General features: G+C 34.4%; 1 protein-coding gene across 2 annotated transcripts in view; it reads left to right on the top strand.

Annotated features, from left to right (window-relative positions):
- LOC120421197 (leucine-rich repeat-containing protein 24) overlaps positions 1–21,598 on the top strand; it is a 281,819-nt gene that overhangs the window by 169,944 nt on the left and 90,277 nt on the right. The window contains exon 2 of one of the 2 annotated variants that reach the window (XM_039584400.2): positions 6,320–6,452. The exons of the other annotated variant lie outside the window; for it this stretch is intronic. The gene's annotated coding sequence lies outside the window, so the exon portion shown is untranslated. The remainder of the gene's footprint in view (positions 1–6,319; positions 6,453–21,598) is intronic. 2 annotated transcript variants of the gene reach the window in all.

Raw genomic sequence — 21,598 nt, 5'->3', positions numbered from 1 at the left:
AAATGTTAAAATTGGATAAAAAAGTTTAAAATTGTTACACAGAAAAAAAAATCATGGTAATATTACATCTGGAAAGGGGTACAACTTTTATATCAGAAAAAAGGTGTAATTTTACCACTGGAAATGTGTAATTTTACCACTTTTCTGTTGTAATGTCACTTTTTCAGTCTAAATTGAGGTAATATTACATCATAAAAGAGGTAATATTCAACCTTCAAAGATTAAAGCTTCATTAACATTATTTTTTTCTGTGTAGCAATCATAATATCACTGTTTTGCAACCTGTTTGCAACTGAAATGTTGCACAACTGTTTGGACTCAACTGAATTTTTACAAGTTTTATACTAGAGATTGATGAGTTGCTTAAAAACGTGTTCCTATTTAATGCTGTCACTCCGGGCAGCTGATGCCAGTCCATCTGTCTACTGGCCCAAATTATGCCAAAAATGTTTCAAAGCAGCAAACTTGTTGCAAACCTCAAACCTAAACCGCCACAACCTCACCGGTCAAACTTAAATTAAATTCCATTTCCGGCCAAAACCCAACTCCACCAATCACACAGCTGTCCATCATTTGCCATTCCCAGGACGTCCGAATTGAATCCGATCCCACTCCAGCAACCCCCTCCCCGTTGACCTCGGTCATCAAGTCCATCAATCACGACGGCGGCCGGGCAGCTCCCAGAAATCCCTCGCTCTCCTAAATCACCCATAATCTAAAATCATTGATCCCCTCCGCCCTCCAAATACCTCCCCCAAAGCAGGGGGCAAACGCGGGCTTTGGCTAATTCCGTTATTTGCGAGAGTCCCGGGCCCCGGGATTGCCGAAATGGCTTCTGTCACGCGACGGCCAAATTGACGACCTGACCTGGCCAGTGGCGACGAAAAAACAAACCTGACCGAATGCCAACAAACTTGAAGGTGTAATGCTCTGCTGTCGCAAATGTGAATAATTTTATGCTAAATTTTATGTGAAAGTTCACAAATTAAACTAAATGTTGCCAACAAGTTGCTCAATTGTTTAAATAACCGTTGTCTGACTGAAATAAAGGTTACGCTTACACTGTTGTTTTTTTTTAAGAAAACAACTTATACTTTGATTATTTTTTAGCCAAATTATGAATAAACATTATGAGATTAAACTACTTGACTATTCAACAACTATTCAATCAAGTCTTTTAAACATCCAAACAGACACATACAAAAAGAGAACACCTCTCCAACGTCAGACTATGGCCGGAATTACGTGATGAGTGAGGCAAAAACATCGCGCTCCAGTTTGGTATTAAGTGAAATAACTCATTCTCGCGAGCCTGGCCAGGTAATCTCGTGTTGGAGATCTCGTGCGCGGAATGATGGCCCGAGTGACCTCCCTTAACGCGTTTTTGCCTCGCAGTTTGTTTCTCGCCGCATTATTGATGTATCATCATTATCAGACTTTTTGTGATTGAATTCCTTGCTAGCGAACTTTTCTCACCGACGAAAGAAGAAATCAATCTGTATACGAAATCCGTTGTAACTTTTCAAAAGGATGTATCCTTGGATGTAAACAAACAGTCTTTCCCACGTACTCTAATGACAGTTCAGGTTGAGTGGGAGTGGGTTAGGAAGCTCTGCGTGCTGTCAAGTTGTTTACTAACATTGATCGTCTGAGCAATGTGACAGCACATTTATTTTCAAAAATTTCATTTTTGATAAGTAATACTTTTAGAAACCAGGACAGAAATGGGTGTTGAAATGTTGAACTTTCAATCAATTGTGTCGAAAAGTAAATAATTGTCAATATTGTTTTGATTTAAATGGTTAAATGACTAAACACATGGCCTTTTGACGTAACATTCCATTCAAAGGATGATTTTTCTGGAATTGCTAAAAAGTGTTGTATGCAACTCGTTGCAAAACTTGATTTTTTCAACACTCAAAAATACTCAAAATTATTGTTATTGCAATATGGGTATCAAATGATCGGATTTTTTTCATTTATTTCGAATATACAATACATTTTTTTAAATACTCAAAATTTTCACAAACCTACGTATTTTCAAAAAATACTCCAAATTTCAGTTTTTTACAATATGGGTATCAAATGATCGGGATTTTTTCATACATTTTGAATGTAATAACAACATTTTTTGAAAATACTTTAAATTTTCACAAACCACGTATATTAAAAAAAAACTAAAAATTTCAGGTTTTTACAATATGGGTATCAAATGAATGGGATTCTAACAAACATGTCGAATGTAATAACATATTTTTAAATTACTCCAAATTTTCACAAAACTACGTATTTTCGAAAAATATACTCGAAATTTCAGTGAAATTTCAAATGATCGGGATTTATCATACATTTCGAATGTAATAACAACATTTTTTTTTTTGAAAATACTCAAAATTTTCACAAAACAACGTATTTTCGAAAAATTACTAAAAAAAAATCAGGGATCGGGAATTTTGTATACGTTTTAAAAGTGACCATAGATTTTTTTTCGAAATTCTTTAAATTTCCACAATTCTTCCACAAAATTACCAAAATCGCAATAACTGATTTTTTTTAGTAATTTTTCGAAAATACGTTGTTTTGTGAAAATTTGGAGTATTATCAAAAAAAAATGTTATTACATTCGAATTGTATGATAAATCCCGATCATTTGATACCCATATTGTGAAAATTTTGAGTATTGTTTCGAAAATACGTGGTTTTGTGAAAATTTGGAGTATTTTCAAAAAATGTTGTTATTACATTTGAAATGTATGATACATCGGGATAAATGTAAATGATCGGAATCATTCCATACCAATACTACTAAAACTAAAATTTTGAGATTTTTTTTCGAAATTACGTAGTTTTGTGAAAATTTTGAGTACTTAAAAAAATGTTGCTATTACATTCGAATGTATGAAAAAATCCCGATCATGTGCAAAAAACTGAAATTTTGAGTATTTTTTTTTTTCAAAAAATACGTAGTTTTGTGATTTTATTTTGAGTATTTCCAAAAAAAATATTACAATCGAAATGTATGAAAAAATCCGATCATTTGATACCCATATTGCAAAAAACTATTATTTTGAAGTTTCTTCAGAGAAAAAAATTGCTTTTTCAAAATACAGGAAAAATACGTATTTTTGTGAAAATTTTCATGAAATTATAATTTTAATGGATAGCTGCCATCATCTCGATTCCAAAACACTATAATTTTTTGATGTTTGCATGATTTTTCCATATGATTATAGCCAATGTCTCCCATATAGCCAAAATCCCATAAGCTCTGTGCTTCAGTTATGCACGCCTCGGTTTTGCATCCCCCATATGTGGTGCTAAACCGAGGCATGACTGTAATCTTCTTTTTGCATTAACTAATTCCAATGGTGGTCAATCATCAACACTTCAATAAATAAAAAAAGACTGTTATTTTACAAAAAATCTATTTTCAGCAGTTTTACCATCACAACAGTGCACGATAATAAAATATCAGTAAATCATTTTATGATTGAAAAATAAATTTAAAGAAAAATGACTTTTATAAAACTTTTTGAAACTTTTGATTTAAAAAAAAGCATGTTTTGTCTTCTTTTGGATTGAAACTTCGATTTTACATCCAAAAATTAATCAAAAAAAATTGAATTGTTTTTCCACAGTTTTTGAAAATCATGATTTTCAGCAAAAATTACAACACTGCCAAATGAACTTTGACCAATTTGTGTCAAAGCTCAAAAGACGCCATTAATTGTCATATAAAACATACAAAAAAATATAAAAAATCACAAATGTGAATTTTGGTGTGAAAAGTCGAATTAAAGAATTGGTATTTTTTAAGATTGTAAGATGTTTTTCTGAGAAGTTCTAAGCAATACCTACAACTGGCAGAAATCACAAAATCGGTCAGAAAATCCTCTCTCAAGATTCAGGTTTTTGAATATTTTAAAAGCCTTTTGTATGGACAGCTGCGAAAATTGAAAAGAAACTCATAAAAAAAGTACACACAAAATCAAAAATACAAAAAAAATCGTTGTCCGAAGTCTCAAAGAATTCCTCTACAATCGACATGATAGTTCTGAACAAAACATTCCAAAGTATTAAAAACGCTGTGTGATTTTGTCATTACCGAGCATTTTGCCAAGTGTCGAAAAAACTACAATTTGCAACAACAGCAAAAAAATAAATTCCATGTTGTGAACATTTCAAAAAATTCCACGCTCTACGACAAACTACTGTTCGACGGTGTAATTAGCCTAGGGCACGCGAAAGCAACGTTTGCCGGACGAAGCGTTTTTCTTTCTCGCAAAGGGGAAATGGAAAATTGCAGTGTTTTCCACACGGGACGTGGTGATTGTCCAGCGATGATTATGACGAGGAGAGATGATTAGTGGGTTAGAGGTTAGGAATCCCCTTGAATACGAAATTAAGGTCAAGGATTGTTAGCTTTGGAGTGCTGAGCAATTTCAACTTAATTTGGGTTGGAGTAAAGAATATCTTAAAACGAAATGCCTCATCACCACACTTTCTACAATCGATCAACACCGACATAAACTTTTATTATAAGAAGCAATTTTCAGATCGTTTACCTTCGAAAGCAACGAAAATTGCGTGTCTTTCGTGCGCTCGTCAAGTTTTTGTTTATTTGCCATAAAACGTTTGGAAAACGGTCCGTTTCGACCTGAATTTGTTTTTTTTTTTTGCTCTCTCCCAATTGAGTACCCTTTGCTTTAACGTGTCATGAAAGGGGTAGCACCACTTTGCCTTTTTTTATGCATTTCGTTTCGGATTGACAGCCCGACATAAAACCGTTGTTCCACTTTTCTCCGAAATGACGAAGACAGCTATTAATTAAAATGAATTGCTCTTCCCCCGCTGCCGGTTTGTCTGGTTCGATTCCCTCAAGAATTCGAGTTGGCCAAAAACTTTGCCACGAATTACCCAGATCAATTACTTCCGATTAGCTTGGAGACAGCAGAATAGTATGGCGAAAAGCGTTTCCTGTCGGGGCCAATTTCATGTCGCAGGACGACTTTTCCGAGCACACGATATCGCCAAGTGACACGAAATTATTCGGCATCCCAAGACATGGTGTATCGATCTGTGGTTGATGGAATAGGCTAGGGGAAATTGGTGAAAACAAAGACAAAACTGTCTCAAGTGGAATTTATTCTGAGGACATTAGAATGAAGAAACCCTTATTTTCCCTCGAGCTCAAGATAGATTAACTAATGACCTTCGTTTTTTCCGCTTCAACGCCAACCCAATAATTAATTCGTGACTACAGATGGAAGTTCTGTGCTCCGAAAGGATAGAATCCGAAACTTCTGCTTCATTTGATTAGACAGCACATACACAAGGAGTCAATTACAGCTGTCAATGTATTCTGGATATCCCGAAGGGGTCCATTCCGCACCGACTCATCATTCTCTCTAGCGGTAGTTTATTTCTCCCCAAGGACACAGAACACCGAATGTTCGCTTTATTCTCACCAAAAAATCGTATCCTCAGCATCTTTTGGAAATGTTTATTTAAAAAAAAAATGAAAAATCGGTATAATACGTAAATATTCAATGTTTGGCCCTTTTAAAATGTTAGTCTTGATTTAAAAATTTCCAAAATATTTTTTTCGAAAAGATCGGAAAATTTCACGAATGTTTCATGTTTTAACATTGAAAATCGGACCAATAGTTGCTGAGATATCGTCATTAGAAAATGGTGGGTTGTTTTGGTGAGATTTAGAAAACTTCAATTTTCGTGTTTCTTTTTCTTAAAGCGGCTGTATCTCAGCAACCAAAGGTCCAATCTTCAATGTCTCATAGACAATTTTATAGCAAATTTTCTGAACTATTAAAAAAAATGGAAATGATCACTCATGGTCACAATTTTTAAAAATCGGAAAACTGCAAATATTTCGCTAAAATCAAACTTTCGGTGGCTTTATCTTGAAAACGGAGCCCTTTATCAAAAAACCTCTAAAATACTTTTCGATTGCAAATTAAATTTTGCATTAAAAAATAATGTCAAACTTGTTTTGCATGAAACTTCGATTATTTCCAAAAATCACTATTTTTTTCAAAAATTCATAACTCGGTGGCAGATTTTTTGACCATGTTTCTCTATGGCTCAAAAGTTGCGGATTTTTGTCCCCTAAGATAGATACTGATGAATTTGCAAATTTCGCACAATCGCCTCAAAATTGGTTTTCCAATATGTCCCCGCAACCCGCTTGCCACCCACTTTCCGTTTCTCCCCACCCACACAAGATGTAAATCTTAGCTGCCGTTTGCCAATTGGAAATTCTACTAACGTTTTCCTCTTTCTTCTTCATCTTTTTTTTCAGTGAAATCTGCTGTGTAAGAGTGTGCTGATTCGTGCGTGTCCCTCCAAAACACACACACACACACACACATGTGCAAAGTCACCGGAAAGTGAGATATGTGATAAGGTTCTCACGCAGCTGGAATTTCAATGAGGTGAGTCCTCCGGTGGGTGCTGCGAAGCTAGTTTTGTCACAAACTCCTCCTTCTGCAAAGGGGCATCAAGATTTCCTCAAACAGCTCCGTAAACGGCCCGGCAGTGTGCGGAATGTGTGATGACACTAAAATGCCGATGGAAATATTTTTACTTTATGAGTCTTTTGTAGATTGTGTTGGAAACTGACTTTAAAATGCTTGTTTTCGTGTTTTCTCGATATTTAAGTATAACCATTTTGGCAACCATCTTGGATTTACAAATTCTAAAAAAAATAGATTAGTGTATGGCTCATTAAGTTCGACACTCAAAAATAAGACAAATATTTCTTTTTTCTTGATTCGACTGTCAAAAGTGAATTTATTCCAAGCCCTTCGGTTAATCGAGTCTGGACTCTATAATACTAATGAATGAACCTTTTGACAATCTTATCAACTAACTTTCATTTATGCTCAATATAAATTGTAGTTTTTTTTTTTTACATTCTTTGAAAAAGATTCTCATTGAGCATCTAGACAACTTGGTAAATGTTCCAGAAATCGCCACAGTTCATTAGATGATCCGAATGTTTCTATTAAAATTCATGCTTTTGGCATGACATTTTTTTCTACTATCTATTTTCAGTATTCGATTAAATAAATTTTTCAATATTCCAAAAGCTGTCAAAACATTCGTTGTATAGTTGTCCGTTTGAAAAAAAAATCTGGAATTATTACAAGCCATCTCATAGCTGTACAGGGGAACTAACCACATGACATTTCAACAAAATCCTTTTCAATTTTGCTTTGATGCATGAAAAAATGTAAAACCTATGCTTTTTGGAATTATTTCTAGCGAAGCACCTTTCATGTCCAACATCAAAAGCGAAACTTTCACCACATTCCCCGCAAGCGATTCTGTATTTCCAAAAACAATGTAAATGGTACCATTTGCTTTGTAAAATTAATTATGAATTTCCAGTCAAACGAACGCTTCTCTGCCCATAATTGAAAATTCGGCTATTATGCCAAATCAAGTATTCCGAGAAAAACGCGTTTTAGAGTTTGTCACAAAATCTCCGCCAAGGCAATTTCCCATAAGAGTGGCATATTAGCCGTTTGGTTTTTCGCAACGGCAGCCAAGTCTAAACACTATTTCAGTGAAATTCAAGTTCCAGGAGATGCGTTGGAACATCCTCTACCACCTGGTGCTAATATCTCGTTTTTGCCAAAAGTGGATATTAGCCGTTTTTTCAATGGTGGGCAGTACTGAGTTCTCATCGTCATATTGTAGCTGTTGTGATCTCTAGCCGCATTCCTTGATGCAGAATAAACAAAAGATTTTAACACTCAAACGCTCGGGTTGTCATTTGACCCCTATTTTTTTTCTTTAAGGTCTCATAACTTTTGGTAGAATTGACCAATTTGGATGCCTCCGGTTGCAAAAGATTCAGATTTGTCTATATTTTGAACTGTCAGATGATGTATTAGAATGATGCCTTGACGTTTTGCTTCATCTCCGGCATTATTCCGTGAAAATCTATTTTTATATTGACCAATAACCAATATAGGTGAGCCGAGGTACCCCAACGGAATTCAGAATATCTCCTGTAAAAGTGGACCATATTTGTCCCCCATCTGAAATTTCAAAATATAGGCTATTCTGGATCTGGACCGGAAGCATCCAAATTGGTCAATTCTACCAAAAGTTATGAGATTTTTAAGAAAAAAAATAGGGGCCAAATGACTACCCGAGCATTTTATGTAATATTACACCCAGAAATATGTAGTACGGAAAACATAATGTCTAGTTCATTTGATATAATCGTTTCCACACTTCCAATTTGGTTGCATTTTCTTATCTGTAGACAAACAGTACATTACAGTAGTTCACAAGATTTTTGCAAATTATTTCACTATTTTTAAATTTGTTTTTTTTTTTTTATATGGATGAAACTTTGTTCAAACATTCGTCATGTTAAAATAAGGAATTTTGCGTCATTACTTTTACTTTACAAGTCTCCATAAAATTTTAGAAGCTGGTTATTCAAAATGAGTATTTCAATTCATGAAATGCTGTATCTTGAGAAGGCATTTTCTGATCCATTTGGTGTCTTGGACCAAGTTTTAGGTCATTTAGAATAAAATTTTTCATTTTTAAAATTTCGTGTTTTTTTCTAACTTTGCAGGGTTATTTTTTAGAGTGTTACAATGTTCTACAAAGTTGTAGAGCAAACAATTACAAAAAATTTGATATATAGACATAAGGGGTTTGCTTATAATATCACGAGTTATCGCGATTTTATGAAAAAAAAGTTTTGAAAAAGTTGGTCGTCATCGATCATGGCCGTTCATGGTCACCCGCGACAGACACGGACGACGAAACAAAGAGAAACGCAAAAAGTAACTTTTTCAAAACTTTTTTTCGTAAAATCGCGATAACTCGTGATGTTTATATGCAAACCCCTTATGTCTATATATCAAAATTTTTGTAATTGTCTGCTCTACACCTTTGTAGAACATTGTTACACTCTAAAAAATAACCCTGCAATGTTAGAAAAAACACGAAATTTTTAAAATTTAAAATTTTGTTCTAAATGACAAATGACCCAATGGGTCAATGTAGATTCGAAAAGTTGATTAAATTTCCCATAAAATGACATGTTCCAAAAATTTTTACAGTCGAGTAACGGAAAATGGGAGAATTTTTAAAACTTTTTTAGTGTTTTTTTCGATGAAAAAAACGTTTTTTCGGAATTCTGAGTACGCCATCAAATCGGGCGTCTAATTTTACATAAAAGTCCCTTTGACACCAAATTTCTATCTCATCACCGTTTCAGGCTGCAAATTATTGAAAAACACCTCTTTTTTCGCATGTTCAAAAATGGAAGGGGTCGTACCGCCCCTCCGTCACGAGATATCAAAAAACGGACCTCGGATTCGTGATCAGGGACAAAAGTTACCCCTTAGGACAAAGTTTCACGCAAATCGAAGAGGGGTCGGGGCAACTGCTGTGTGAGTTGGCGGAGAATTACCCGTATACGAAAAAAAATTGGATTTTTTTAACTTTTGATCATTAAAACTTTAATTCTTAAACTAACACTAAAATATGGATGGCTCCACTTTTGGAAGCCGCTTTTTGCTGATATTTCGTATTGTACTGGTTTGGTTTTCATCAACGAGCTTTACTGACCCCTCAGGTTTATTTTGTTTTTGTTTTCTGCGTCATGTTTACAAATATTTTTTTTCCAATTTCACTTTTTGATTTTTTTTTTATATAGACAAGCCTTACCCGACAAACTTCGTTCTGCCCTTTTTTTTCGTTTGTTGACGTTTTTTTGCTTTTTGCTTATTCAGCCTCCTGTGATCAAAATTTGATTTTACGTAACTTTCTCCATACAATTTGCCAATGCTCCGGAATCGGTTCCAGAGTGGCCAAATTATCAATTAGTTAGCGTATAAACCTTCCTTGGGCTTATACGAACCCAACGCAACAATCCGACGCTCCGTATTGAACTGATTCGCATTCGAACAAAACCGTCGAAATTTTTTATATATATAGATAGAAGATATATATTTTTACAAAGATCAACCAATTGAAGGTAGATGCAAATAAACAATGAAGCAATGTGACTTTCTCGTATATAACCCTTTTTTTGATTTTTTTTCTCACTTTAATAAATTATGTGCATCCTTCCCAAGCCAGTCCAAAACCAATTTATCCAGGACACACACCCATCAATCTACACCCAATTGGGTCACCGGTGCATGCGGAAGGTGCCAATCGCACGTCTGAATCGAGTCACAGAAATTGTTTTTTTTTTTCATTTTCTTTCAAGTAAAAAAAAAACAATATTAAAAAATGGCCGGCACGCTGGCGCTGCTACTGATCCATCAATAAATGTTCGAAACACAACAACGCTTTCGCATATATTGCACGTTGCATAAATCGGCATAGAATAGTAGATGTTTCACTTTAAAAATTAAGAACATTCTAAAAGGCTGTTTGTGAAATCGTTATTTCTCAAAAAATAAATCATCCATTTGTCTGTGCAAGATTTTCATTTCCCAAAGAGTTTACATTTTCGTTCCAATCTTGATGCATGTCGGCCGGTGTTCGATGTGTCACACGTCCCAAACCAGCAAATAAAAATGCAGCCGCCATGCTTCGCGCATATTAAATTTATTATTCATGACAGAAACACGAGATTAGTTTGAAAAACGTTCATCATCGCCGCCACCGACCGCACCGTCGCATCCTTCCGGAACTCCCTTCTCTGCACTTTGATTTTTCTGTCAATTTTACACGTGGTTCTTGCGAGTGTTGCCAGTACTGTTGGTACGTGGTACGTCAACTCTAAAATGGAGCAAAATTCAAGGGTTGTTCAAATATTACAATTTTGAGCTATATCCAGCACTTTTAAAATCAGAAAAACCAAATGAGCAACTGTTTTGATTTCGAAATCGAGTCGAAAAAATCTTCAAACGATCCCGGCATAAACGAAAAGTGTCATCATCCAATCAAACGAGTACGTGACCTTTCACCAGCACCATCGCAAGTACGCTCCGTTCATTCCGACTCCGTGACTGACACGTCACGGAAATCGTGCCCCTTTTTTCGTGCCCAGTCAGTCAGACACTGTGGTGGTGTGCCTCTGTGGACTACTTTTGCTCACTCACACCACCAGCCGAGCACAATAGTGTTTTTTGTTTCGGTTTCTTTTTATCGCCCCTTCGTGCCCTTATTGTTATTGGTTTAGTGGTGTTGGTGCTAGTGGATTGTGCTCCGATTGAAAAATTCAATATCGCTTCAAGAGCTAAAACAAACACATTTTGGAGGCAAAAAAAAATCTCCCCCTTTACTGGGATTTCATATCCTGACTGACGACGGTGGATGTACTTATTTTCGTCCTATTTGCTCCTATTTTTGGAATGCTTTCATCAAACAGGTCAAAATTAGGAACAATGTCCTCGCCGTCTGGCAGCACTCTCCAGCGTGATATGATAACGATGATAATGGCATGAAGAGAGAGGAGCTCAAAAAAAAAACTCCGCAATGAGATCACTCCGGCAGGACGAGGACCGAGAACCACCCCGCTTTTCCTCGTGCTTGGAAAATCAGCGCATAGTTTTCCTATTGTTTGGAAAATAAACTGAATTTCGATCGAGGCGAAAAAAAGCTTCGACACTCACTTGTTCGACCCTTTTCATCTCCAAACTGGAGGAATGCGCGTGAAAGCTGTCCCCAGTTGAAATTGAATTTTGACCTTTTCGCAATCGGTTCCGGAACGCGGGACCCGGGACCTGGGAATCGAAAGTTTTCCAATTTAATTTTCGTCTCACTACAAACACAGTCATTTGAGGCGATTTTACAATTTTCGACAAAATTGGATGTTTTTTTTCGGGAAAAGTTGAATCCGGTCAACTTGGTTGGAAAACGATCGACAAGGTCTGTTTGTTTTTGCGGAACTGTTTTGTAGAGATTGTAACATTTTTTATGATATTTTAGGGATTTTTCGACCAGTTTGCTATTTAATTTATGTGTGTTATTTAATTTATGTGTCATTTTTTAAATTTCGCTTGTTTTTTTTATGTTTACAAATTTGAAATTTGCTGCTTATAATATTTGAAATATTAAAATTGACCACAAAATATAGTTTGGGACAAAACAAAAATCAATCCACACGTATTTTGAAATAAAAAATAGTAGAGATGCATTTAAAACAAAGCCAAAGTCTATCTAGAAGAGGCTTCCAAAATATACACAGAAAAAAAAAGTTGAATTTTGGAATGTTGAAAATTTGGTAGGTTGAATATTACCTCTTTATTTGTGTAATATTACATAAAAAATGTGTAAAAATGTGAACCTGATGAATATTCATCAAAAACTGATGAAAATTCATCATTTTCTGGGGTAAAATTTATAATTTATTTTGCCACAAAATCTGTCACCATTTCCTGATGAATATTACCATCATTTTTTTTTCTGTGTAGGCAAAGTTACGTAAAACAAGTAAATAAAACAAAGTCAAGGTTAAAAAAACAATTTTAGGATAATTGGAATTAATATAAATTGATTTTTTGTTGAATTTTCAGATTGCGGCATTAGAGAGTTTAAATTAAACTAAACTAAAACGCATTTTAAACATCGGTTTCTTATATTTAAGTATTTTTATGTGATTGATTAAAAAATATTTTTTTGAGAGCTTTGTCATCTTTCTGTCTTTGATTGAAAGCCAAATGCAAAATGATTATGATTTTTTCGGTACAAATAAATACAATGAGTGCTTAAATTAATCTAGTTGTGAAACTATTTCATTATCCTATCCTTTAAAAAGTGACGAAATGGCCTGCACAGTAAAAAAAAGTGTAACTTTGGAAGGTGAGCAGTTCTCTACGGAATCGGTCTTTTTTATTTAATTTTAATTTTTGTATTTTTTAATCCGGCTGAATTTTTTTTGGTGCCTTCGTTATGCCCAAAGAAGCCATTTTGCATCATTAGTTTGTCCATATAACTTTCTATACAAATTTGGCAGCTGTCCATACAAAAATGATATGTGAAAATTCAAAAATCTGTATTTTCTTAAGGATTTTTTTGATCGATTTGGTGTCTTCGGCAAAGTTGTAGGTATGGATATGGACTACACTGAAAAAAAAGATACACGGTAAAAATTTGTTTGGTGATTTTTAATTTCAATTTTTGTCACTAAAACTTGATTTGCAAAAAAACACTATTTTTATTTTTTTATTATTTTTAGATATTTTTTAGAGGACATCAAATGCCAACTTTGCAGAAATTTCCAGTTTGTGCATAAAATCTTTGAGCGAGTTATGATTTTTTAAATCAATACAGATTTTTTCAAAAAATCGAAATATTGGTCGCAAAAATTTTCAACTTCATTTTTCGATGTAAAATCGAATTTTCAATCAAAAAGTACTGTAGTGAAATTTTGATAAAGTGCACCGTTTTCAAGTTATAGCCATTTCTTGGAAACTTTTTGAAAATAGTCGCAGTTATTCATTTTTTTAAATTAGGCCTATGTTTGCCCACTTTTGAAAAAAATATTTACGAACAGCTGAGAGAATTCTCTTTATTTTGCTTTTTTGACTTTTGTTGATACGACCCTTAGTTGCTGAGATATTGCAATGCAAAGGTTTAAAAACAGGAAAATTGATGTTTTCTAAGTCTCACCCAAACAGTCCAACATTTTTCAATGTCGATATCTCAGCAACTAATGGTCCGATTTTCAATGTCATAATATGAAATATTTGTGAAATTTTCCGATCTTTTCGAAAACAATATTTTCAAAATTTTCAAATCAAGACTAACATTTCAAAAGGGCCAAACATTCAATATTACGCCCTTTTAAAATGTTAGTCTTGATTTAAAAATTTTAAAAATCAAGTATAGGAAAAGCGTGACAAAGGGGGGGTGGGGGGGTGTAATTTTTGACTCATTTTAGAGTGACGTACTTTATAGATGAAGCCTATCTAGAAGACTATTTGCCTTCAAAATATAGGCAAAGTTACATAAAACAAGTAAATAAAACAAAGCCAAGGTTAAAAAAACAATTTAAGAAGAATTGAAATTGATATAAATTGATTTTTTGTTTAATTTTTAGACAACTTTGTCCTCTTTCTGCCTTTGATTGAAAGCCAAATACAAAATGATTATGATTTTTTCGGTACAAATAAATACAATGAGTGCTTAAATTAATCGAGTTGTGAAACTATTTGATCACCCTATCCTTTTAAAAGTGGCAAAATGGCCTGCACAGTAAGAAATTGTATAAATTTGGAAGAGGTGATTTTGGAAGGTTGAACTCAATTTAGACTGAAAAAGATACATCACACCATAATTACTCATTTTTTCTGACATAAAAGATGTAAGCCTTCCCTGCTTCCCAGATGTTATAATACCATGATTTTTTTCTACTGTGTGCTTTAGAGCGGGTTTACAAAATCCCCGAGAAACGGAAAATTTTTCACAAAATTCCCGGGAAACGGTAAATTTCGGGAAATTTGAAATTATTCTGATCCTGCTTCTTCAAAATTGTATAGAACAGCAACTTTAAACGCCAAAATTAGTGTGAGGATCAATTTGAGGCTTGACTGCTTGTAAAAACTCTATGTGACTATTTTGAAAGTATATGTTTAAGTTAAGAATGTTTAAGAATAACATTGATAAATAAAGCTGAAATGGAAATAAAAACATGCAGAAACTATGTATTCTATGACAAATAACTTTTTCCAGAATAAGTCTTACTGGTTTCAGCTTATGACAAAAAAAGAAATGAAGTTGATTTTATAGCTGTCGGCCCTTAGTCGTAACCACTAGTATCTTCTTTTTATCTACAAGGACTATGGCATGGCACGGAGTGACGGCGCCGAATACCCATTTTGACACTTTGACACTTCAGCTTACATAGAAAAAAAATCATAGTAATATTACATCTAGAAAGGGGTACATATTTTATGTCAGAAAAAATGTGTAATTATACCTCTGAAAATGTTGAATCATTGAATTACCTTAAACCTTTAAAATCTAACTTCTCGTGTCTTATTACCGCAAATATGTTAGCATTTTTTGGGCACCTTTCATATGATACGATTTTTTATGGCGGACTTAGTAAGCTAGTTATAACTATAGCCGGTTTGATATTTTTTTTGGGATTACAGATATTTTTCTAGATGTTTTTTTTCACATTATTAGAGGTTAAATTAGATGTAATTTTACCATGTTTTTTTTAATATGTATATTTAATCACGAAGATTTTCAAATATTTATCAAAAGATGTAAGACAGATTGCTTCGCAAATCACTTTACAACAATGTCACAAAGTTATGACATCTTGACTTGAAAAGTTTTTTAATAATCACTTAAGAGATATTTTTTTTGGGTGATCTACGTAATATTTATATTCTACGAAAATTTTGAACGCTGATTGATTTTCTTTCAAAAATAACGTTTTTATTATCTTTTTTATAGTTCTGTGTACTCAAAGTATTTTATTTAAAAAAAAGTCCATGTATGGACTTACGAGGACCCAATCCAAATTGCCTCATAAAAATGTAACGAATAATTTTATAGGGTTTTCTCAGTGAGATGAGATAAAAAAAAAATATTGAAATAAAAAAATCATGATTTTTTAAGGTTTTGATTTAAGTCAACCTGATTAATTTTCAACAAAAATCTCAGGGAAATAAAATGTGTGTATTTTCCTAACAAGCCTTATCTCAGCATTTGAAACCAAATTCTTAAATTCCAATCTTGATTCCATCTGCCCTTTTTCAAACTAAAGATGAAAAAGGACAGGTGACAAGTGTGAGGAAATGTCAAGGTCTTTTTCCGAGCGATTTTATTCCACTTTTCCCGGCGGCGGCAGCGGCTGCCAAACGTGTTGACAATCGCTTCAGCTCAGCTTTTTTTTTGAGTTGAAACAACGAGCGAGGATTGAGCGAGGGCGCGGCCAAGGACAACGAAACAACGTTCGACACAAAAAAAGCAACAGCAAACCTGCCATTCTCGGCCGAGCCATGTCCTCAATGCAAATAAACTTTCGAGTTTGAGCTTGAGTTGGGGAAAAAGACGAAAAAAAACAGTGGAAAACTGCTTTCTCGAAAAGAGACCAGGACTAAGCGCGAAAAGAAAGGATTTTATTTATACATATTTTGCCGCTTATTTTCGGAGACAACGAGAACCGGAGAAAATGCTTTTTCAAATAGTGGAAAACTGGCTGGTGAGAAAAACGAACGAAGCAAGGTAAAACGCAAATTGGGAAGGAAAACGCTCTAGGTGAGAAAACATGGACTAAATTTGAATTTTGATTATATTCAAATGGTTTGGGACACGCGCCCTCCCCGGAACTTTGGCCGCTGTTCGGGAAAATGTGTTTGGGAAAGCTTTTTTTTTTTCTTCATCTGCTGGTGAGTGGAAGAAACAGACAGGTCCGTGTTGTCCAGTTTGGTGGGGGCGATTGTGCTTCGAACAGTTGCTGATAGAGTGAGTTTGTATGCAAATAGTGTGAATAAATAATTGGTCAGCTTAGGTTGTATTGCAAAGGACGGTTTGGATTCAGGTGCAAACATTTTATTTTAAATAAGCTTAAATTAACGTTTCTTGACTATGACTTGACTATGATTGGCCTTTTTTTTGTATGACCTTTCTATGACTTGACTATGACTTGACTATGACTTGACTATGACTTGACTATGACTTGACTATGACTAGACATGATTTGACTATGACTTGACTATGACTTGACTATGACTTGACTACGACTTGACTAGGCGATATTCATCAGGAAATGGTAACAGATTTTGTGTCAAAAAAAATGACTAATATTACCCCAGAAAATGATAAATTTTCATCAGTTTTTGATGAATATTCATCAGGTTCACATTTTTACACATTTTTTATGTAATATTACTCAAAAAAAGAGGTCCCTGCTATTCCACCTACCAAATTTTCAACACTCCAAAATTCCACTTTTTTCTGTGTATATCACAGTAAAAAAAAGTTGAATTTTGGAATGTTGAAAATTTGGTAGGTTGAATATTACCTATTTTTTGAGTAATATTACTCAAAAAATGTGTAAAAATGTTAACCAGTTGAATATTCATCAGAAACTGATGAAAATTTACCAATTCCTGATGTAATATTAAACTTTTTTTTGCCACAAAATCTGTCATCAACTCGTGATGAATATAACCATCTTTTTTTTTACCTACAGATTTGATGTATCTACGCTCCAAACTGACTGTAACTTAGTGCAATCAAAATCTCATGAGGCTAAATTTTTCAGACATATTGTGTAGGCGCATCTGGGAATCTGGTTTTCCCATGGAAGCACACTTTATTTCCCCACGCCATGAAACAACCATTAAGCTTTTGTTGAACGAAACTCGCCCCCACAAGCTGGAACACCGCTACACAGCAAAAAAAAAGTTGAATTTTGGAATGTTGAAAATTTGGTAGGTTGAATATTACCTCTTTTTTTGAGTAATATTACATGAAAAATGTGTACAAATGTGAACCTGATGAATATTCATCAAAAACTGATGAAAATTCATCATTTTCTGGGGTAAAATTAATCATTTTTTGCCTCAAAATCTGTCACCATTTCCTGATGAATATTACCATCATTGTTTTTTTTCTGTGTAGCTACTCAATACATTCTCCAGCAGTAAATGGCACAGTTTTACTTTTCAGCAGGGACGTCATGCCCAGGATGTCGGTTGACAAAATATCGCCAGCAATATAAAACAAATTGTTCCAAATTGAACCAAATTGAGCTAGAACCAACCTATACGTTGGAGGAAAAAGGATTCGCCCAAATTTGTGTGTATGTGTGTGTGTGTGTGTGTGTGTGTGTGACCGTAAGTGGGCGGCTTTTCTCCCAGTTTTTCCTCGGTCGGTGGAAAATCCACACCGTTCAAGCAAACTGCCAAAATGCTGGGGCACAAATTAGTGGTAATCCAATCACGAGGTAGATAAGGGTTCGTCGTGGTCGTCTTCGTTACCGGCGTTGACGGTGATCAATTTGGGCTTGATTTTCGGTATTGACTTTATTATTATGGTTTCTATAAAAAAAAACAAATGTTTAAGGAAAACACAAAAAAATATAATTTTATTAAATATTTCAAAAAAATGTAACTATTCTTTCAACCCATTGTAAACATTGTTTCAAACATTGTACAAAAAAAAACTAGGTATTTTGATTTAATTTAAGACAATTTGGTGAAATATCTTGATTATTATTTTTTTTAATTAAAGCAAATTGAAGTATAACAAACGATTCCCCTTTTAGGTGACTTTGACCACAATTTCTTCGCTTGATTGTCTTATGGGGGTTACCGAAAACATAACCCTAAATCAATTTGTGACAATATAGCGGTAGAAAACCTATCGAGCTATCACTGGGCAAAATCGGTATTGATTTGACAGTTTACGCAAGAGGTGGGCAAAACCGCTCTTTTTCAGGAGCCGCTCATTTTCGCTCGATCCTAAAAATGAGCGCCTCTTTTGAATGGCTCTTTCAGATCTTTTCACGATTTTGATGAAAAGGCTATTTTAAAGAATGGTATGATATTTTATGTTATTTATTGGACTTTTATTAATTACTTGAACGAGATTTTTTGTTTTCATAAAAAACAAGAAGATTCTCTTGAAAATCTTGGCGGTCATTATGTCAAGATTTCAATCTAAACGTTGCTTAATAAATGCTTATTTTAAGAAAATTCTCTGTGAACTCTTTTTTACATTCTGATATGATCGAAAATAGAGGTGGGCACAAAAAGAGCGAGCCGCTCAAAGAACCGGTTCATTAAAAAGAGCGAACGAACCATGGCTCTCAAAAAAAGAACCGCGGTTCTTTTTTAAACTATGGTCTTCTGAAAGATGGAATGATTTTTAAACTTGTTATAAATAATTATTGAATTTCGAACAAATTGCATAAAAAAAATGTTTTTGGCATTGAAAATGCAATTTTAAATTGAAAAATAATTGCTTATAAACATTAATTCCAAAAAAGCATTGCTGCCAAACACCACTTAAAAGTTTAAAACTCATTGATAGTTTCCTACTTTGCTTTGAAATTCCAAAAGTATATGATTTTCTAAATGAAAAAAAAAAACTTTTCTTTATATAACTGATCGTACATTAAAATATTATCCGAATACAAATTTGAGCATTTGAAATTACATAGCTTGTAAAGTATTACCAATAATCTACTAAATAGCTGAGAAATTATGGAAAAAATAACACTCTTGCCTGATTAAACTTCAGCTATTATAGACTTCATCGATTAAATCAGAATTTAGAAAAGAGTTCGCAGACCATGTTCTCCAAATTAAATGTCAGCATAAGTTCAATTTTAGCAAAAACTTACGCAAATGATTTATAAAAGTCCAATGTGATATAACTTTAAAAATTACACCATCCTTAAAAATAACCATTTTATCAAAATTTTGAAAAAGAGCGAAAGAGCCGTTCAAAAGAGCGGCTCTTTTTAATGAGCGAACGAAAATGAGCGGCTCCAAAAAAAAAGCGGTTTTGCCCACCTCTAATCGAAAAAGTTTATAAACCCAAAAGTTGATCGGGCAAGAGTAAATATTTTTTCTTAGCCTCATTGGCTATTTAGTTTTTTTTTTAATTAAAAATATTCTAAGTTATAGAGTTTTAAATGCTCAATGTATATTCGGGTAGTACGCAAATGTATCTTCAGGATCAGTTGTGCAATGAAAAGATTTTTAATTTTGTTTAGAAAATCGTTCACTTTTGAAGAAATTCCAAAGAAAACTAGGAAACTGAAAATATGGTTTTTGAAAACTTTCAAGTGGTGTTCAAATATTGGCATAAATGTGATGTGATTTAGAATATTTCAATACTTCAAACATTCTCAACAATAGAAAGTTGCAAAAGTCCTCCCAACGAAAAGCTTTCAAAATTTTGGGAAATAGTTAATCTTTATCCTGCCGTTTTTATCCTTAAGTGCATACTCTAAAAACTACACCGTGGAACAATTCTGACAAATTTGGAATTAATTTATAAGCATTGAATTATTTGACATAACATTCTTAATTCTCAAAAAATAATTTCAATGTGGTTATTTTTTGGAAATTCAGTCTATCTATATAATCTTAAAAATAGACATTAGTTTGAAAATCATTCCATCTTGGGACGGTTCTTTCAAAAGGCCGTAGTTTCAGAAAGAACCGCGGCTCGTTTTTTGTGTGTCATGGTTCTTTCGCTCTTTCTAGAGCATCGGCTCTTTGAGCGGCTCGCTCTTTTTTTGGCCCACCTCTAGTTTACGCTTCCGGTACATATTTCGTAAGATAGGACCAATCGACGATTTGCGGGTCTGAAACGAAGAGTTCATTTAGTTCAAGATTAATTTTGCTGATCGATTGTAAAATGTCACACAACTTTCCATATTTTTTTATTTTTTTTTGCGGTCTCGTTTTTTTTCGTTTTTTCAACTTGCAGAAAATGCATATGGGACAGTTATGCGGACAGAGCAGTGCACGATATCGAAATTTATGTAATTTGCAACGATGAAAGAATCTTCATCAAAGGAAATCTTTCGACGCTCTTCAAGGGGAAATTTGGCACGAAAGATCGATAAAATGAAACCGATAAATAAACGATTAAGCAATACAATCATCATATGGATTTTTCGGCAGAACAAAGATTTCACTGCTACACTTTCAGATATAACGTCACACGTCGAAAAATTGTTTGTCGCTTTTCGTAGATAAACAATATATGTAAACAAAACGCCATCAATGAAAATCATAAAAAAATATCTACTGATTGTTTATTTTTTAGAAAAGTGGAGCAAACGTGAGCTGAAAAAATCGGAGCAAACTTAAGCGCGGGCAAACGTGAGCTAGCTCGCGCAGCGCTCCTCCTCACGAATGAGCGAAAAGTGAGCGCTCACGAGTGCGTGAGGAACGCAACACTGATCAGATCTTAAGCCTACTTACATAATTCGAACTTTGACAAATCCTGTCCTCTTAAGATAAAACCACCAAATTTCGCTCTAATGAACAATTTACATAGATTATTCAAAGGATGTAACCACGTGTCGTTTCAACTTTACAGCTATAGTACCCCCCAGCCGGAGAGGAACGGGGGTGGTGAAGCTGATAGCAGTGCAATTCGTCACGAACAACATCGTCGCTGCAGTCGTGCATGTGGTGCATTTTGCATGAATGGCGTGATTCGTGAGCAGCAGCTGCTGCTACTGGTTACAATTCCGTGAGCACAACCAGCAGCAGCAGCCGGTGGATTAGATTAGAACGAGCTTTTACTTGCAGTTGGGTTGGAACAGCATGAGAGTTATACAGATTTATGAGTGCTTAGTCCAGCATCCACTAGCAGCAGCAGTGTTGCCAGTGCATACAAATATGCAACCATGCAGTGGGTAGAATAATAAACGACAATTTTAGCTGCTTCACGTGGCACCGGATGGTCGTTGCTTGGCATACGGAATGTTTTGGGAATAATTTTGCAGCTTCTTGTTGGCATGTCCTGAATGCGATTCTTCAATGTAACATGATGTAAAGCATTTCCAGTTGTGCATTGAGTAAGCTTTCTTAGAAATTTAAATATCAGCTACACTCTTCAATTTTACTTCAAATGGGTACCTTACTTAGGACGTTAACTC

Source organism: Culex pipiens, chromosome 1, assembly GCF_016801865.2.
Source record: "Culex pipiens pallens isolate TS chromosome 1, TS_CPP_V2, whole genome shotgun sequence".
Classification (NCBI taxonomy): domain Eukaryota; kingdom Metazoa; phylum Arthropoda; class Insecta; order Diptera; family Culicidae; genus Culex; species Culex pipiens.
Note: the sequence above shows the minus strand (reverse complement) of the source record. Positions and strands in the feature narration are given on the sequence as shown.